Genomic DNA, 17,801 nt, shown 5'->3' with positions numbered 1-17,801 from the left:
TCCATCCCTTTTTTCCATTACTGTTTTTTAAGTTTTCCTTTTTAATCTCAATATATGAAAATGCATTTAAGACATGACGTACCCCAACAATCCCCACAAGCAATAACCCTTTAACCCCAAATGAATCTCCCCTCCTTGGATTGCCTCCTGTCTCTTGACGGCAACCACAACTCTTCTTTCCATTTGGTTTGCGAACTTACTTGCAAACATCAACCGATTTCGCAGTGACCATTATTCTCCCCCCAGAGCCCCCCAGAGAACACTATTTTCCTATACTTATAAAAAATCTCTCTCTCTCTTTTTTTCCCTTCTTCACTTTCTCTTATCCATCTTTACATCTTTATATATACATTATCTTTACTTTATATTTTTACATATTTTTGTATATTTTCTTGCCGGTCATCCTTCTTGTCACACCTCCTCCTCCTCTCTTCTCCTGTCCTGCAAATGTTCAGCAAATTCTTGGGCTTTCTTTGGGTCTGAGAACAGTCTATTCCATTTCCCAGGAATTAATACTTTGAGTACTGCTGGATGTCTTAATATAAAGTTATACCCTTTCTTCCATAAGATTGTTTTTGCCGTGTTGAATTCCTTCCTCTTTTTTAAAAGTTCGAAGCTTATGTCCGGGTAAAAAAACATTTTTTGTCCCTTATATTCCAATGGATTATTGCCTGCTCCAGTATGTTTTCTCTTGTCGTATATCTTAGAAATTTTACCAATATGGATCTCGGTTTTTGATGTGTTGGCGATTTCGGTACTAACGCTCTATGCGCCCTTTCGGTTTCTATTTCTTCATATGAATCTGTCATTCCCAGCACCTTTGGGATCCATCCTTTCATAAATTCCTTCATATCTGACCCTTCTTTGCCTTCTTTCAGGCCAACTATTTTTATGTTGTTTCGCCTACTGTAGTTTTCCAATACATCAATTTTCTGTGACAATAGATCTTGTGTCTCTTTAATTTTTTTTCCACTCTCTTCCAACTTCCCTCTTAAATCATTTATCTCCATTTCTACAGCAGCTCCTTGTTCCTCCACATTTTCTACTCTTTTCCCTATTTCAGTCATGACCAACTCTAAGCTTTGCATTCTGTCTTCAGCTCTTTTCATTTTTCTTTTGATTCAGCTAAATTCTAATGCTAGCCATTCTTTTAATGGCCTCATTTGTTCTTTGAAAAAGGCTTTATCTAAACTTTGTCCTTCTATTTTATCTTCTTTCCTTTGAAATTCTTGGTCTTCTTCCTCCTCTTTTTCTGTGTCTGAATCTATGTCTGTGTCTTCTTCTCTTCTCTGTATCTTTGTATCTTGATCCTTCTTTGGTGAGCTACTTCTGTATCCTTGCTGGGCCTCCAGGTGCTGTGTCTCCTGTTGTTGGGCCTCCTGCCGCAGGTCGACCCGTTGTTGGGCCTTCCCCTGCCGGTCACCCCGTTGCCGCTCACCCTCTTCCAGCCCTTCATTCTCACCATTCTTCTTTTCTTCTTTCTTGCTTGCTTCCCCCAGCCGAATGCCCCGATACTGGACATCTCTCAGCTGGCCGCTCCCCAGCTGAGTACCCCCTCCCGCCGGCATTAACCTTTTCTTTTACTTGCACGCATGCGCAGTTGCGCACCTCTTCTTGGCTCTGAGAGCCATTTTTAGAGTCTGCCGGTCAGGAGGACGCCGCTCCCCTGGGGACTCACCAACACCGGAGATTGGCTGCTCCTCTCCATGGTGGCTCTCTGCTCCGATGTGTAGATAAGGCCTTCTTCTTTCTTCTCCAGTGATTTTCCTTCTTCCCTTTTCTCTGTTGTTCTTACTTTTTCTCTTTTGGGTGCCATCTTCTTTCTCTTCTCTGTAACTTTATCTTTCTCTTCCTGTATCATATATTTATTGAGCTCTGCTTTTTTACATTTTTTTTCTTTTCTCTGGAGAGGGCTGTTTCCACCCGACCAGCCACTACTCCATCACTTGACTCTTGCTTTCCTTTGAATAGTGTTGTATTTCCTTCATCTAACTCAAGAGCAATCATCAGTTTCTTCTGTATGTCACTAAGAGCTGACAATCTCCTCCATTTAAATGACAAGTGAAGCGTGTATGTAATGAATTTATTATCATTTAAATTTTATTTTTTTAACATTAATTTTAAAGACCTATTGTCCAATGTGAATATTCACAAAAATACTTTCATGCTGCAGCCAAATAACTAAGAAAACACATTAGATAAATTGAAAAGAGATAAAAGACAAAAGATAGATAATAACATGTACAGTTAGCATCTTGCAAGAAAAAAATGGTGCATTCAGACCTTTTTATGGTGGTGCTGGATTATTTCATGATTAGTAAGGTGAGGTTCAAGAGTCGTTGGAAAGAAACTGTCCTTGAACATAGAGGTATTGGTCTTCAGGCTTCTGTACCACCTTCTTGAAGTTCATGTAACTGACTTTAGTTTAAAAATGCTGGAGAATCTTGTTTGCAAACCCCAAATCTAACTTGGACAGTGGCATTGAAAACATTACTGGGATTTAATTTTTGTATTTTGCCCAATTGAGAATGTGATGCCCAATGCATGACAAGTGGAAACAGAAAGTGAGAGACAAATGGTAGATATCAGGACATTATATAGTGTTGCAGTCGTGCAACTTCAAGCATGAGGCTTAGTCCCAACTGATATTCTCTGCTGCTTGGCTGATTATTGCAACCAAGGCATCATTTTGTTTAGGTTTTGAATAAAGAACACTCATCTAAACCAATAAACAGTTTGTTTGAGGTTTCACTTGGATGAATTCATCGACCTGGTGCAGTTACTTTTGGCTGCAATGATACATGGATGTTTAGCCAGCACAATCCTGCCAAATGTGAATCTGTCAATGCATTTATTTATTTGCGCTGCAATTTGAGAAAAGGGTATGTTGATTTTGAGAAATTACATACTTTTTTACCACTTATCTTCAGTCTGAGTTTTGACTATTGGATGATTGCACCATGATCGTTGGCAGGGATATCTGGGCTTCTGCAACATGGTGGACCGTCAATGATGCTAAATGGCTTCAATCCAGAACAGTTCTAACAGTTATAAATCTGGGTGCCAATGAGGTGACATGCCTCAAAACAAAGTAAAATTATGTGCCTTCATCATCTGTAACCTCATAGTCTGACATTTTTTCCAATGTAATATAAAATTCAAGGCATGAGTCCATAACTCTGGTTCAATAAGTGGTGTCAAAGAACATGCCAGATGCCACATCAACTCAGTCATGTCTGAAAATGAATTGCCAACATGGTGAAACTATAACACAGGACTAAATGCATGCATACATAGAATTCTATAGGCCATGGGCACCCAATATTATTCAGAGTAAAGCAGGTCACAATGGTAACTTGCTTCTTCATCTGGAGAGGGAGAGAGAGAGAGAGAGAGAGAGAAAATGTCAAAAAAATGCAGAGGTTGGAAATCTGAAATGCAAATCAGACAGCATCTATGGGAGGAGAAACAGCTACCAGATGAGACCCACTGAGCATTCTCAACGTTCTGTTTTGGCTCTGGGGAGGGAGAAGTGGAATCAATGTTTCAGATCAATAATCAGGGCAGTAATTTTTCATTGACTGAGAAAAATGAGAAAGGAAAGATGATTTAGGTTGCAGAGTTGGGATAGTGTAGGTGAGGTAGTGGAGAGATAAAAGAACATGTCTCTCTCAAGTGATGGGACGAGTAGTGAAAGGACAAAGTAGTTGCTGGAATTCCCTATAAAAGAGAAAACTAGAACTACTTAACACTAAGCAGGTTGGGTGATATCAAAGGAGAGAGAAAATAAAGTAAGCAAGCATGATCAAATTGGGAACCGTCATCATGGTTTTGTGAGGGCCAAGTCATGTTTTACAAATTTTTGTAATATAAATTGCAAGCACAAAAGTGGTTAATGGGGGCAGGGCAGTGAATGTGGTCAACTTAGGCTTGGGTAAGGCATTTCAGTATGTACTTCATCGTAGACTGATCTAGAAGGTGAAGATGTTTGGGATCCAAGGGGAATTAAATTTTAAATTTAGACATACAGCAAGGTAATAGGCCATTTTAGCCCACGAATCCATGCTGCCTAATTTGCACCCAATTTACCTAAACCCCAGAAAGTTTCAAATAGTGAAAGGAAACTGGAGAATCTGGGGAAAACCCACTCAGACATGGCAAAACTCCTTACAGTCAGTGCGGGATTCGAACCTTAATCCCAATCACTGGTGCTGTAAAAATATTGCATGAACTGCCATCCCAAACATGCTGCCCCATATTGATAGTTTAAATTCAGAATTGTCTGGCCATAGAAAGAGTAGTGGTGGAAGGTTGTTATTCTGAGTGCAAGTTTGGGTTCTGCAGGCATTGGCATTGGGAAGCTTGTTTTTTTTAAATGATATTTATAAATTACGGATGAAAACGTAAGTGGGTGGATTAGTAAATTTGCAGATGATACAAATATTGGTGGAGTTGTGGACAGCTGGAGGACTGTCGGAATATACAACATGACATAGATCAGTTGAAAAATGGGCAGAGAAATGATAGATGTTTAATCCAGACAGATTCAACATAGAACTCTACAGCACAGTGCAGGCCTTTCAACCATTGATATTGTGCCGACCCATATATTCTTTCCTATAAAAAATGTACTAAACCTTCCCTACCCCATAACCCTCTATTTTTCTTTCATCCACGTGTCTGTCTAAGAGTCTCTTAAATGCCCCCAATGTTTCAGCCTACACCACCATCCATGGCAAGGCATTCCAGGCACCCACAACTCTCTGTGTAAAAAATTTACCCTTGATGTCTTCCCTAAACTTCCTTCCCTTAACTTTGTACATATGTCCTCAGATGTTTGCTGATCCTGCCCTGAGAAACAGCAGCTAGCTGTCCACCCAATCTATGCCTCTCATAATCTTGTAGACCTCTATCAAATCTCCTCTCATCCTTCTATGCTCCAGAGAAAAGTCCCAACTCTACTAACCTTACCTCATAAGACATGTTTTTCAACATCATAGTAAATCTCCTCTGCACCCTCTCCATAGCTTCCACATCCTTCCTATAATTAAGTGACCAGAACTGAACACAATACTCCAAGTGTGGTCTTACCAAAGATTTGTAGAGTTGTAACATGACCTCTCTCTACTCCTGAATTCAATTCCCCTATTAACAAATCCCAACATCCATAGGCCTTCTTAACTATCCTATCAACCTGTGTGGCAATCCTGAAGGATGTATGGATTTGCATCCCAAGGTCCCTCTGTTCATCCACACTCTTAAGTAACCAGCCATTAACCCTGTTTTCAGCTTTCTGGGTTGTCCTTCCAAAATGCATCACCTCACACTTATCCAGAGGTGATGAACTTGTAGTGGTCAAATGTGGGGGAAATGCATGTAGTTAGATGCAAGATACTTAGCAGCATTGATCTGCAGAGGGCCCTGGGGGTCCAGGCCTATTGCCCATTGTAAGCGGCCACGCAGGCAGATTGGGTGTTAAGGAAGACATTTGGCATGGTTCTCTTCCTGCTCAGGTATTGAGTGTAAGAGAAAGGAAGTAATTTTGTGACTATAAAATTTTCGCTAGGCTGCACTTGGAGTATTGCATGTATTTCTGGTCACCCAATTAGGGGAAGAATATGGGGACTTTGGAAAATGTACAGAAAAATTTAACAGGATGCGATCTGTGTAGAGGGTGTGAGCCATGGGATGGGAGGTGGGCGGGGTGGAGATTGGACAGATGGGTTATTTTATCTGGAGCCTTGAAGGCTGAGGGGATAAAATTATCAGTGTTATTGATAGGGGAGACAGTCTGAATATTTCTCCCAGGGTGAAAATGTGTTTCAGGTGAGGGGGCATGGAGTGGGGGTAGATTAAAGGAGATATAGATAGGTGAAGCAAGTTTTTATACAGAGAGTGAAATGGTCTGGTGGTTAAGCAGATATGTCAGAAGCTTTTAAGAATGATTATGGAGGGAATAGAAGGATATGTATCATGTTCAAGCAGCAGAGTTCTAGTTTAATTTGGCATCATTCTCAGTACAGACATTGTTGGTCAAAGAGCCTGTTTCTGTGCAGCACTGTTCTGTGTATCCCGTCTTTTTTTCATTTTGGAGAAAACATATTGTGAGTTCCAAATTGTAGAGCTCATCGAAAGAATCAAAGACTTGTTGATCCAAACCAAGGCTTTTATTAGCAAAAGACAGGAGCTCTTCACAGGTGGCCGCCCAGTCCGGAATGATTCGACCTGGCTAGGGACACAACCCTTTAAGGCCCAGACAGTAGGCGTGGCTAAGCTCTCAGCCAATCGCTGTAAGCACAATCTAGATACTGTAACTATATACACTATATACATTGGTTATAGATCTGTACTATCACACAAATGCATTAAGTTGCTGCTTTATGTGGCAGGAGTGTTTGGCTCCCTAGATTATAAGAAATGGAGGTAAAAATAAAGGTGGTGATAGAACTTCTGTGGTTGCATGGGAAGTTATGATGAAGTCAAACTATCTGTTGGTCAATAGTAGGTGGAAAAATTAGCAGGTCGTCACAGAAGGACTCGATCCTTTGGAATGGTGAAAGGTGAGAGATGGGAAGATAAGTCTGATGGAATCTCATTAGAGGCGATGGAAATTATTCAGGATGATTCACTGAATGTGGAATCTGGTGGGATGGAAGGTGAAGCCAAGGGGTCATTATGCTTGTTCTGGATCCAAGAGAGAGGGTGAGAGCAGAAGAGCTGGAAATGGATCTGTCAAAAAGGAGAACCCTGTCACCTCTGGCAGTTATTTTTTTTTACCTGTTTATTCAATGGAAACAGACAGGCAGCAATGATGTGGAAACAATGCATTTCCAGTTTTCTCCAAATCACAAACTATCCTGATTTTCTGATCAGAAAATACATTGATATTCTTGCAATGGAAATGAATCAATATACTGGAACCTGGTCCCCAAGGGCTTTACTACTGAGACTGTCACAGTTCAACATGGTGGATCAGCATTATTGCCTCATGAACTTGGGGAAAAAAGAAATTACACATGTGAATGAATGAATAAAAACAGAAGAGTATTGATTTATGGAAATACTAAAAAGGTACTTAGAAAACAGTATCTCCATAAAGCAGGATATTTAATTACACACAGGGCAGCACAGTGATGCATCAAGTAAAGCCACTAATCCAGACTCAGTTCTGACCTGAAGCACTGACTGTGTGGAGTTTGCTCATTGTCCCACATCCCAAAGACATGTGGCTTGCTAGGTTAACTGGCTGACTGCGAACTGTAACTTGTGTTTAGATACATTGTAGAATCTGGGGTGGAGTTGATGTAATGAAAATAAAAATTGCGATTATTGTACAACAAAGATAAATATGTTGTTGGTGATTGATATGGACTTGGTTGGATAAAGGGTGTGTTTCCATGCTGTATCCCTCTATGACTCTATAGCACTCCAGGAAGCAAATTATTTCTGCAGACTTTGAAGCTTCCAGCTCTGAGACTTGACTGAAGTCAACAAAGTCTTGGGTCAGGCAGCATCCATGGAGAGACTTTTCAGTCAATGTTTCATGTGGGGCCCTTTAACAAGATGAAAAATCACGACTCCACTGAATATGACTACTTTGAAGAAGTTTTTCTTCCTTTCTACATTGATTTGTTGGAGTTATCCTCCCCTGCCCCCCCACCCCCCACACTCTCATGTGCTCTCTAGCTCCATGACCACATTTTCATCATGACTCACTTTTCCTTTCAGTGCTAATAAAGCATCCCAACTTGAAATGTTGACCGACCATTTCTCTCCATAGTTTCTCTTTGTTCATTCAAGATTCCAGCATCTGCAGTTCTTGGATGGTTTTCAGCTAAAGTCACTAACACCCTTATTGTAAAGTACTGTACTTCTCATGATCTTCACTGAAGTAGGACAAAAATCAAGACCAAATCAATAAACAAATTATTAACAGGTTCAGTTAAAAATATGATCAATTAAATGGTTTGAAGGATTTGGATGTAGGGAAGGAAGTGGGTTTAAAAAAGGATATCGAGAGAATATGGCCAGGAGGTTAAAGGCATGGAAAAAAGTGTAAAAGCTGGGAGAGAGATTACAGAGCTTGGGAGAGTTCAGATCATGAAGAGATTTGAAATTGAACTTGTGAACAAGAGATGGTTATGCAATCTGCTTTTTGATCATCTCATTTAATTCATATTGCTTGATACCTCCAGCTAATAATAATATCATTTCAGTCTTGAAAGCTTTTGTAGACTGATTTGAAGAAGAAAATAATCTCCTAACACCACCATCCAAGAAGAGTGAACAACATTTTAAAAATCAACTCTCAGGAAGTGAGAAGATCCACTCCTAGTTCTGGTTATAGGGTGCCTTCATTCACATTAAATATCAATCCGGAAGACGAGTTAGGTGCTGGAGATTCTATGGAAATGCCATTTATATGTGTACAGTATGAGATTAGCTTTGGTAGCCTGGTGCCACTGGAGTATACACCAACATTCCTGGATAAACTACTGAAGGCCGCCTCTGTTCATGGATTGATAGAGACTATTCGTTGAAGAAGAGAAGGAGGAGAAATTAATGCAAATGTATAGTCTGGTTCCAATCAAAAAATAGTCTCTCTTCTTGATAATAATTATATTTTCACTTCTTGAAGACTACAGAGTGAGACAGTGTTCTGGATTGTTTGGCCTACAGCCAGCACAAAATCTGATCCACTCTGCACATATGGGAGTAGAAGAATTTTTTTTCAGCATTGTACATTTTGAGAGCTCCTGGGTTATTGTTTAATAGCTCAATTTATTGGAGAAACCAACATAAGCCTTCTCATTGTAAAAAGAACTGGATTTTATGCCTGTTGAGCAAATAACAATCAGATTATAAAAAAAAAGGTACAGTCACTTCTACCAAAACCATTAATTACAATAAGTACATCTGCCGGACTCCTTGCTCCCCATAAATTTGGACATAAACTGAACATAAATGTGTTTTTTTTTTGAAAGGTTAAGATGTTCCAGAATAGAGGAATGTTGAATGGTGTTCCACAGAATAAACTCTCAGAGACTTTTCACTTTTATGAAATTAAATTGGATCCAGAAATTGCTTATGCTCTGTTCCTCTGTTCTTTGGGAGTTCAGACCTTTTCATCACACCATTCCATGGCACTTCTCAGCTGAGGGACATCCTTTGAAGTGGCTCCTTTTAGTGGCTGATTGTTTTACTGAAAATTTCCATCACTTTTAATTTGTAAGGAAAGCATCAATTATGTGAAGTTAAACAGAAAAGTCTGCAGATGCTGTGAATGTAGTGCAATACACACGACTGCTGGAGAAACTCAAGCAGGTTGTGGTGATATGTAATTACACCACTAGGTCACCAGGGGTCATACCTGTGACCTTGTATATAAAACAGTCAAGAGCTGCAGTCTAGCCTTCCGGGTTCATCTTGCAGAGAGACAAGACCTCTTAGTGTACATATTAATTTATTAAAGGAGGTTGCTGCCCGCCTCCTTTGAAGAAGACCGCAGAGCCCACCTCACTGACAAAAGACAAAGGAGGAAAAACCCAACACCCAACCCCAACCAACCAATTTTCCCTTGCAACCGCTGCAACTGTGTCTGCCTGTCCTGCGTCGGACTTGTCAGCCACAAACGAGCCTGCAGCTGACGTGGACATTACCCCTCCATAAATCTTCGTCTGCGAAGCCAAGCCAAAGAAGAAAATTTATTAAAGCTGTGTTATACTCACACTGCTGGTGTGGTTATTGCCAGTACACAGGTCATGCAGAATCCAGAGGAAGCGAAGGTATATTACCAGTGTTTCAAGCCTTAACTCTTCATCAAGGTATGAGCAAAGAGCAGACAGGTTCCTGAATAAAAAGGTGGAGGGGGTGGGGGAGGGAGGAGGAGAGAAGAAGGCTCAGGGGAGGAAGATAAGCCAACAGGTTATGGGTGGAAATGGGTGGGAGGTCAGAAGAGAAAATTGCTGAGGTGATGAGGGAGGGGCTAGTTTGCTGAATGGGGAGGGGCTAGTTTGCTAAATGGAGAGGGAAGAGGTGGGGAGCTGGAGGATGGGAGACAGAGGGATAGGGAAAGAGAGAGAGAAAGAGAGAGGAGGTGCCTAACAGAATCCAGAGATTTTAACCTTAATGCCAATTATGTGAAAGTACTTTAATCCTTCACCTTTTCGTTTTAGATAAAAGACTTTACAAGTCACATCCCAGTCCATTAATCTATTAAGACAGATCTTAAAGGCTCTGAGACTCTTAAAGAAAGTTGAGAGAGTAACAGTTACGAAAAATCAATACCATTGAGAGATATCACTAGCTATTTTGTGAATGGCTTATTTGACAGTTCTCCATGCGAGAACTGACTTGGGATTCACAAAAGGATTTGACTTGATTAATTGGAGTCTTCAGTATTGTAGGAATGCTCCATTGTTGGAGGAGTCTTCCTTCAAATAAAATTGCACCATTGTCTTTTTTTATAATTTCAAATGGATTATGAATAAATGCATGTAATTCTCTCAATGCTTGGGCCAATATTCATCTTTGAAGTTCAGTTTATTTAAAGAATAGTTTCACTTTATAGAGGAAAACAGGGCAACCAATATGGTCAAGGATGATGAGTAACAGAGTCCTTCTGTTTTAAAGAAAGAATTATGTTCAAATTACTCCGAGGTATTCAGACACTGTACATTCAATGAAGTACATGTGAAGTACACCCACTGAATTTATCACCAACAAACAGAGATAAATGACCAATAATCTGTTGGTGACATTTGAGGAGTATTATATAATCTAGAATACTTGTAGACCCACTTCAAAATAATCCGTAGCAATTTCCTTTTGACCATCTCTGAGTGCAGGAGGGTATCTCGCTTTCACTATTTCACTTAGCAGATGACACTTGCAGCATTATTACACAGTCCTTCACTGAAGTGGTACTTGAAGAACAACATTAATGTAAACCAAGAGGTATCGAGCTACACTGGACAATTGCTATTCAACTGTCAGAAAGATATTCAATTACTGCATTGAAGACCAGGCTTACCCTGACCTGAAATCCAGTGGTACACAGTTTTACAACAGGCATCAGCAAGTGACAGATACCTCAGTATCTTTCTCACTCCCAAATTAGAGCTAATAGCTTTGATTCTTCATGCACCAGAAAGATAACTCCAAAGATAGATCGTGGAATCAAGTCAGACAATTTTGGTGAAGTGAGCCACAGAAGTGGCTGATTGATGTAAGGTACTGTATATATTCCTTGTCCATCTTTCCATACGTGGTAGCTGGATGCTGAATAATTTTCAGAATTGATAGTTGTCTTTCAAAACTCTAACTCTCCCGTGAATGGTAAATTTATGATAAATGTCCCCAATTAAAACAACAAGCAGAGTTTCTGCTTTTTTAATGCATTTTTTTTTTCTGTCTCCCCAAAGTAGGCTCAGTATCCATGACAGCATCTGCAAAAATGACTGGTTATAATTTCAGATTTGCTAATATTTGAAAGAAGGGAAAGCTGATTCTCTATGATTGATTTATCTAATCTTGTTATTTAATAATTCATAACTAGATGGTAGCCATTGCAAGTTTTATATGTATGGATGTGGATTCAATCTTAATTTCCATTTATCACTGATTCATTCAAACTTTTTTTTAATCCCTACTGTTTCCCTTATGTTAAGCCTGTTGGACAAGGACAAGGATTGCACAGGGATTTGGGCTGCTTAGAAAAGTGGGCTGAAAAATGGCAGATGGAATTTAATGCTGATAAGTGTGAGGTGCTTCATTTTGGTAAGAAGAATCAGAATAGGACATACGTAGTAAATGGGAGAGCATTGAGGAATACAGAAGAGCAGAAAGATTTAGGAGTGACGGTACATCGTTCCCTGAAGGTAGAAACTCACGTGAATAGGGTGGTGAAGAAGGCTTTTAGTATGCTGGCCTTTATCAATCATTGCATGGAATATAGGAGTTGGGAGGTGATGTTGAGATTGTATAAGACGTTGGTGCGGCCTAATTTGGAGTTCTGTGTGCAGTTCTGGTCGCCTAATTATAGGAAGGATATAAACAGAGTGGAGAGAGTGCAGAGAAGGTTTACCAGAATGTTACCTGGGTTTAAGCATCTAGAGTATAGGGAGAGATTGGACAGATTAGGTCTTTATTCTTTGGAGCGTAGAAGGTTGAGAGGGGATTTGATAGAAGTATTTAAGATTATGAAAGGGATAGACAGAGTGGATGTGGATAGACTATTTCCGTTAAGAGGAGGAAAGATTAAAACGAGAGGACATGAGTTAAGAATTAAGGGGCAGAGGTTTAGAGGTAACATGAGGGGGAACTTCTTTACTCAGAGAGTGGAAGCCGTGTGGAATGAGCTTCCGGGAGAAATAGTGGCGGCAGAGTCAATTGTATTATTTAAGCAAAGGTTGGACAGGTATATGGATGAGAAGAAGATGGAGGGTTATGGGCATTGTGCAGGGAGGTGGGACTAGAGAGGGGTGTTTGGTTCGGTGCGGACTAGAAGGGCCTAATGGCCTGTTTCCATGCTGTAATTGTTATGTTATGTTATGTTAATTTCACTAATGAGAAAGAAAATATTTGTGTGTCATCTCTCCTAGCTTCAAGATGTCTCAAAGAGTCAGTAAAAAATTGTGGAAGCATTGCCAACGTTCCAGATCTTGTCCCCCTTCGGCGAGCAACCATCCATTAAAAACACTGCACAAGTTCTCATAACTGTGCATTCCAGTGCCGAAGTACAGAGTCCTGAGTGCAGAAGGATAAGGGACAATCTTTTAGAGGTATACAAAATCATAAGTGGAATCGATCAGGTGAAAACGGAGTCTTTTGCCCGAAGTGGGGGAATCGGTCACCAGAGGACGTGGGCTTAAGGTCATGGGAGAAATGTGACAGATACCTGAGGGTAACTCTTTTCTGCACACAGTGTGGTGGTGTATGGAATGTTCTGCCAGAGAAGGTGGTTGAGACAGATACCATTGCAATGTTAAAGAAAAAACTGGATGGATCCGTTTAGACGGATATAGGCCAAATGCAGGCAGGTGGACCTAATGTAGTTGGAACATTTTGATTGACATGAGCAATTTGGGGACGAAGGATCTGTTTTCTTATCTTTAGATTCTCCTCTGCATATGGCCCTGAGTCCACGGGCACTGTTCGGTTCTGCCTACCTCAGGAGGTGGGGAATGTGGGGAGGGGAAGAGGAGGTCAGTTCTAATTCAATCTGTTAATGTTCCATTATTCTTTTCCTCTGCCAACTTTTTATCCTTGCACATGAATTTCCACATGACACACTAGAGACAATTTGCAAAGACCAATTCGCCTATCAACCCGCATATTTTTGGGATGTGGGAAGAAACTGGAGCATGTGGGGGGAAGCAGTCTGAAGGAGATTGTGTAATTTAATAACCGGAAACACTGAGGATCAAGACTGAATCGGAATCATCGGAGCTGGATCACAGTAGCTTTACCAGCTCTGCTACATGTAGTTCTTTACTCGCTCTTCAGCTTTCTGTTGGTAAAGAGTGGTGTAATTTGAATGGCTGGTGAGCTGGATGGAAAAATAAATGAATGTAGATAGTTTGTTCATTTTAATTAATAATAATTTTTAAAATTAGAAACATAGAATATTAGAGCACAGAAACAGGCCTCTTCTACCCTTCTACTCTGTGCCAAACCACTTTTTTGCTTAGTCCCACTGACCTGCACCCAGCCCATAGCCTTCCAAACATTTCCAATCCATGCACATGCTCAAATTCATCTTAAATGTTAAAAGTGACCCAGCATTGACCATTTCAGCTGGCAACTCATTCCACACTCCAACCACTCTCTGTGTGAAGAAGTTCTCCTTCATGTTCCCCCTAAACTTTCCCCCTTTCAATCTTAACCCATGTCCTCTGGTTACATCTCACCTAAGCCTGTCTATCCCCCTCATAATTTTAAATACCTCTATCACACCTCCCTTCATTCTTCTGTGCTCCAGGGAATAAAGTTCTAACTTGTTTTACCTTTCCCTGTAACTCACTTCCTGAAGTCTGAGCAACATCCTAATAAATCATCTCTGCACTCTTTCTATCTTATTGATATTTTTCCTGTAGTTAGGTGATCAAAACTGCACACTATGCTCCAAATTTGGCCTCATCAATGTCTTATACAACTTTAATATAATATCACAACTCATGTACTCAATACTTTGATGTATAAAGGTCAATATGTCAAAAACATTATTTACAACCCTATCCACATGTGAACCCACTTTCAGGGAATTATGTATCTGTATTCCTAGATCCCTATGTTCTACAGCACTCCTCAGAGCCCTACCATTTACCATATATGTCCATTCTTGGTTTATCCTTCCAAAAAGCAATGCTTCACGTTTGTCTGCATTAAATTCCATCTGCCATTTTGTAGCCCATTTTTCGAGCTGGTCCAGATCCCTCTACAAGCTTTGAAAACCTTCTTTTTTGACTACAATGCCTCCAAACTTAGTGTCATCTGCAAGCTTAGCTGATCCAATTTACCACATTATCATCCAGATCATTAATATAGATGACAAACAAACAATGGTCCCAGTACCCACCCCTGAGGCACACCACTGGTCACAGGCCTCCATTCTCAGAAGCAATCATCCACCACTACTCTCTGGCTTCTCTCATACAGCTATTGTCGAATCCAGTTCATTATTTCACCATGAATAATTAGTGGTTGAAGCTTTCTGACTAACCTCGCATGTGGCACCTTTTCAAAGGCCTTACTAAAGTCCATGTAGATATTAACTGACATTAATTATTATGATTTTATATGTTTTTATTACATTCAATGCTTTGAACATATTTTAATAGAATTTAAAAGAAAGTACAAGACTGTCTGAGTTCCTCCAACATTTCTGTGTGTTTTCACTTCAATCACAGCCTCTTCATACTTTTACATTTCACTTAATAGAATTTCAATTAACCTCAATCATTTTAAAATGTCTGGGTTAATCAGTGACATTTAGAAACAGTTGTAAAGGCCCTTGACAGTAAAAGTTATCAACAGATTATCATTGCAATTTTGGAAAGCATATATCATTCATTTCTGGCTCTTCACATTTAGTTAGGGTAGTGTGTGCCCTGCCACTGAGAGTCTTGCCACCATTTAGGTAGTTGGCTCCACTTGTCAAGTTTGTAGAAAGGTTGGCAACCAACTTGCACTCAGCAAAATCCTACAATGTTGAAGTAGCTGGCCAGTAAAACTATTTCAAAGCAAGGGAGAAGCCGCCTTTCACAATTTCTGCATCTCCCAATGAAGTAATATTGAAGGAGTCATTGTTTTAACATAGGAAATACGTCAGTCAATTTGTTCACAGCAGGGATCCAGAACAACATTACACAGATGACCAGATGATCCACATTAGGTGTGGGTTGAACAATAGATATTGAAAATCCATGGTGGAATTTTTAACATTTCCCTGATGGGGCAAAAATAATCTTGGCATTAAATGTTATTTTAAGTTGAGTCCCATGATCTGTACTCCCACGGCAATCTTCAATGAACCACCCAGCAAGCTGATTGTCAACATTACTTTGATTAATGTTCTTCATTGTCTGGCATGTCTTTAGGAATAAAACAAAAACTGCACTGACAAGATTCAATTGCAGACAATTGCTCCTGTCTAATGACGAGAGTGGTATCTTGTCAATTGAAGTTAGGTACCAGATTATCATTGTTTAAGGATATACCTTAGGCCAGTGTGATTGTGAGACTTCAACAAAAACTTCCCTGATTGTTTTATTGAGACTGGAAGCAAGATTGGTGCACTTGCACAGCCATCCAAAATGAAATAGTAAACCCAAGTAACAAGTGAGAAGGCTGAGTTGTTTTCAGACGACGATGCTGTGGAATGTTGTTCATTTTCTGTAACCAAACCTTGACAGGTTGAAGAATTGAATGCTCCTTCTAGGATTAGAAAGGTGAAAAATTGGTCAGCCAATACAAACTGAGTTGGCTCTCCATAACGATGTAATTTATTTTAAGGACAGGAAAAGGCTAGAAACCCAATCGGCCCAATTTTTATTGCTCAACACCAGATGCCTACCTTCTTACTCTGTCTCTTCTCTTCAAAATCCAGTGGCAGCATTTACATTTCTGATACATTACCTGGACACATATTTCTGTCAAATTGAATGCTCTTGCTTGACCATCCTTTTGACTTTGGGCTCCTCCAATTCATATCTCTAATACACTCTTAGATAGCTGAAATCATTCAGTATTGTTTATTCAAAATCTCAAATAAAAATTTACCCTCCGATTGTAGCGGCCCACTATCCGGGATGCGACCCGATACACAAGATGGCTGATTAATGCAGTGACCGCGCAGACCCTGGGGGGAGGGGGGGGAGCAATGACCTTCATCCCAGGTGACAAAGGCAGGGCATACCGACCAATCTGAGTCCAGCACTGCCATGACATCACTCCTGTCTTCAGCAGCAGGGAGAGAATGTAAGCCAAGTTGCCAGTGCAATAAACCAGACTTCGACGTCTTGGGTGTGTGCCATTCTTTCCACACTTCACGGCAGCGCACACACTTCAAGATCAACTATCTTAATGTATCCTTACAACTCGGAAATTGTTATTAAGGATTTACTTTGTTGTCCTTCCTGCTCCATATTAGAGGAAATATTGATCTTCAATTAAAACAGAAATTGCTGGAAATATCCATTAGGCCAAGCACATCTCAATGGCAAAAGATTCAACCTGACCTGCAGAATATTTACAGCAGTTTCTTTTTTTTCTTTTTAGAGCTTAGTTTTCTAGCTTCCCCAGGTTTATCGATTCTCACTTTGGTCTTTTCTTTATTGTGTCTTTACTGTTGGGTCAGCCTTGATTCCATGGATCTGAATCAGGCTGGGGATTTGAATCACTTTTCAGAATATTCACTGATGTTGTTCGGAGACGAAAATGAGATTTACATTTACTTTTTATGATCTGATGCTGCCTAACAAATGTACTTGATTCACAAAAGTCCAGAAAATCCGCTAATTTAACCTTAAACATTTAATTCAGAAATAACAGCATGGTAATAGGCCCTTCTGGCCATTCTGTTCAACTTTGGAATGTGGGAGGAAACCGGATGACCCAGAGAAAACCTATGTGGTCATGAGAAGGACGTCCAGAGAAATTCATGACTAGACCATAAATGATTAGCTTCAACAGTGGTTCCCAGATCGCACAAATATTCTTTTTAATCCACTCTCAGTAATGTTGAGGCAGCACTGCTGGTAATGTCGGAGGAATAGGCTTTTGAATGATATATTAAACTGAAGTTAATTCCAATCGGTCAAATTGTTGTGAAAGACCTCATGACACTTCTCGAGTAATGGGCTTCAAACTGCTCCCGAATACTGTTCTTTTTCCACTGACCCCATCCCTTTCTCAAGTGTTTGCCTCTAACTAAACCAGACTGCAGGCACTCTTGACATTATTTCTGACCCTGAGTAAGCCAAAGGACTTCACATGCATACCATTGCCTAGAGTGACGATCGCTTGACGTCACATGACTTAGTTCATTTGCTGCTGTAAGCTTCATCTGTGAATCTTGATGTTATAACTGAACTGGCCAATCTAACAGATGCTTGGCCAGCAGTTCATAAATCCTTCATATTAAAAAAAAATACAACTGATGTTGATAACATTTTGTAATTGTCTACTAACAGATCCTCTCTTTATATTCATTGTAACCATACTTCTCTCCTTTACCTCTATTCCAACCTTCAGAATTATTAATAATGCTCTACTAAATCTACTAAAACACCAACCTCCAG

General features: G+C 40.0%; 1 long non-coding RNA gene across 1 annotated transcript; it reads left to right on the top strand.

The window, feature by feature from the left end:
* The first annotated feature begins 16,484 nt into the window (after positions 1 to 16,484).
* LOC138752783 (uncharacterized) lies at positions 16,485 to 17,313 on the top strand. Its single transcript, XR_011350928.1, has 2 exons — positions 16,485 to 16,586; positions 17,044 to 17,313. It is a non-coding gene; the product is annotated as an uncharacterized lncRNA (long non-coding RNA).
* Positions 17,314 to 17,801: the final 488 nt, after the last annotated feature.

Source organism: Narcine bancroftii, chromosome 2 (genome assembly GCF_036971445.1).
Source record: "Narcine bancroftii isolate sNarBan1 chromosome 2, sNarBan1.hap1, whole genome shotgun sequence".
Classification (NCBI taxonomy): Eukaryota; Metazoa; Chordata; class Chondrichthyes; order Torpediniformes; family Narcinidae; genus Narcine; species Narcine bancroftii.
This window is presented reverse-complemented; position numbering and strand designations above follow the sequence as displayed.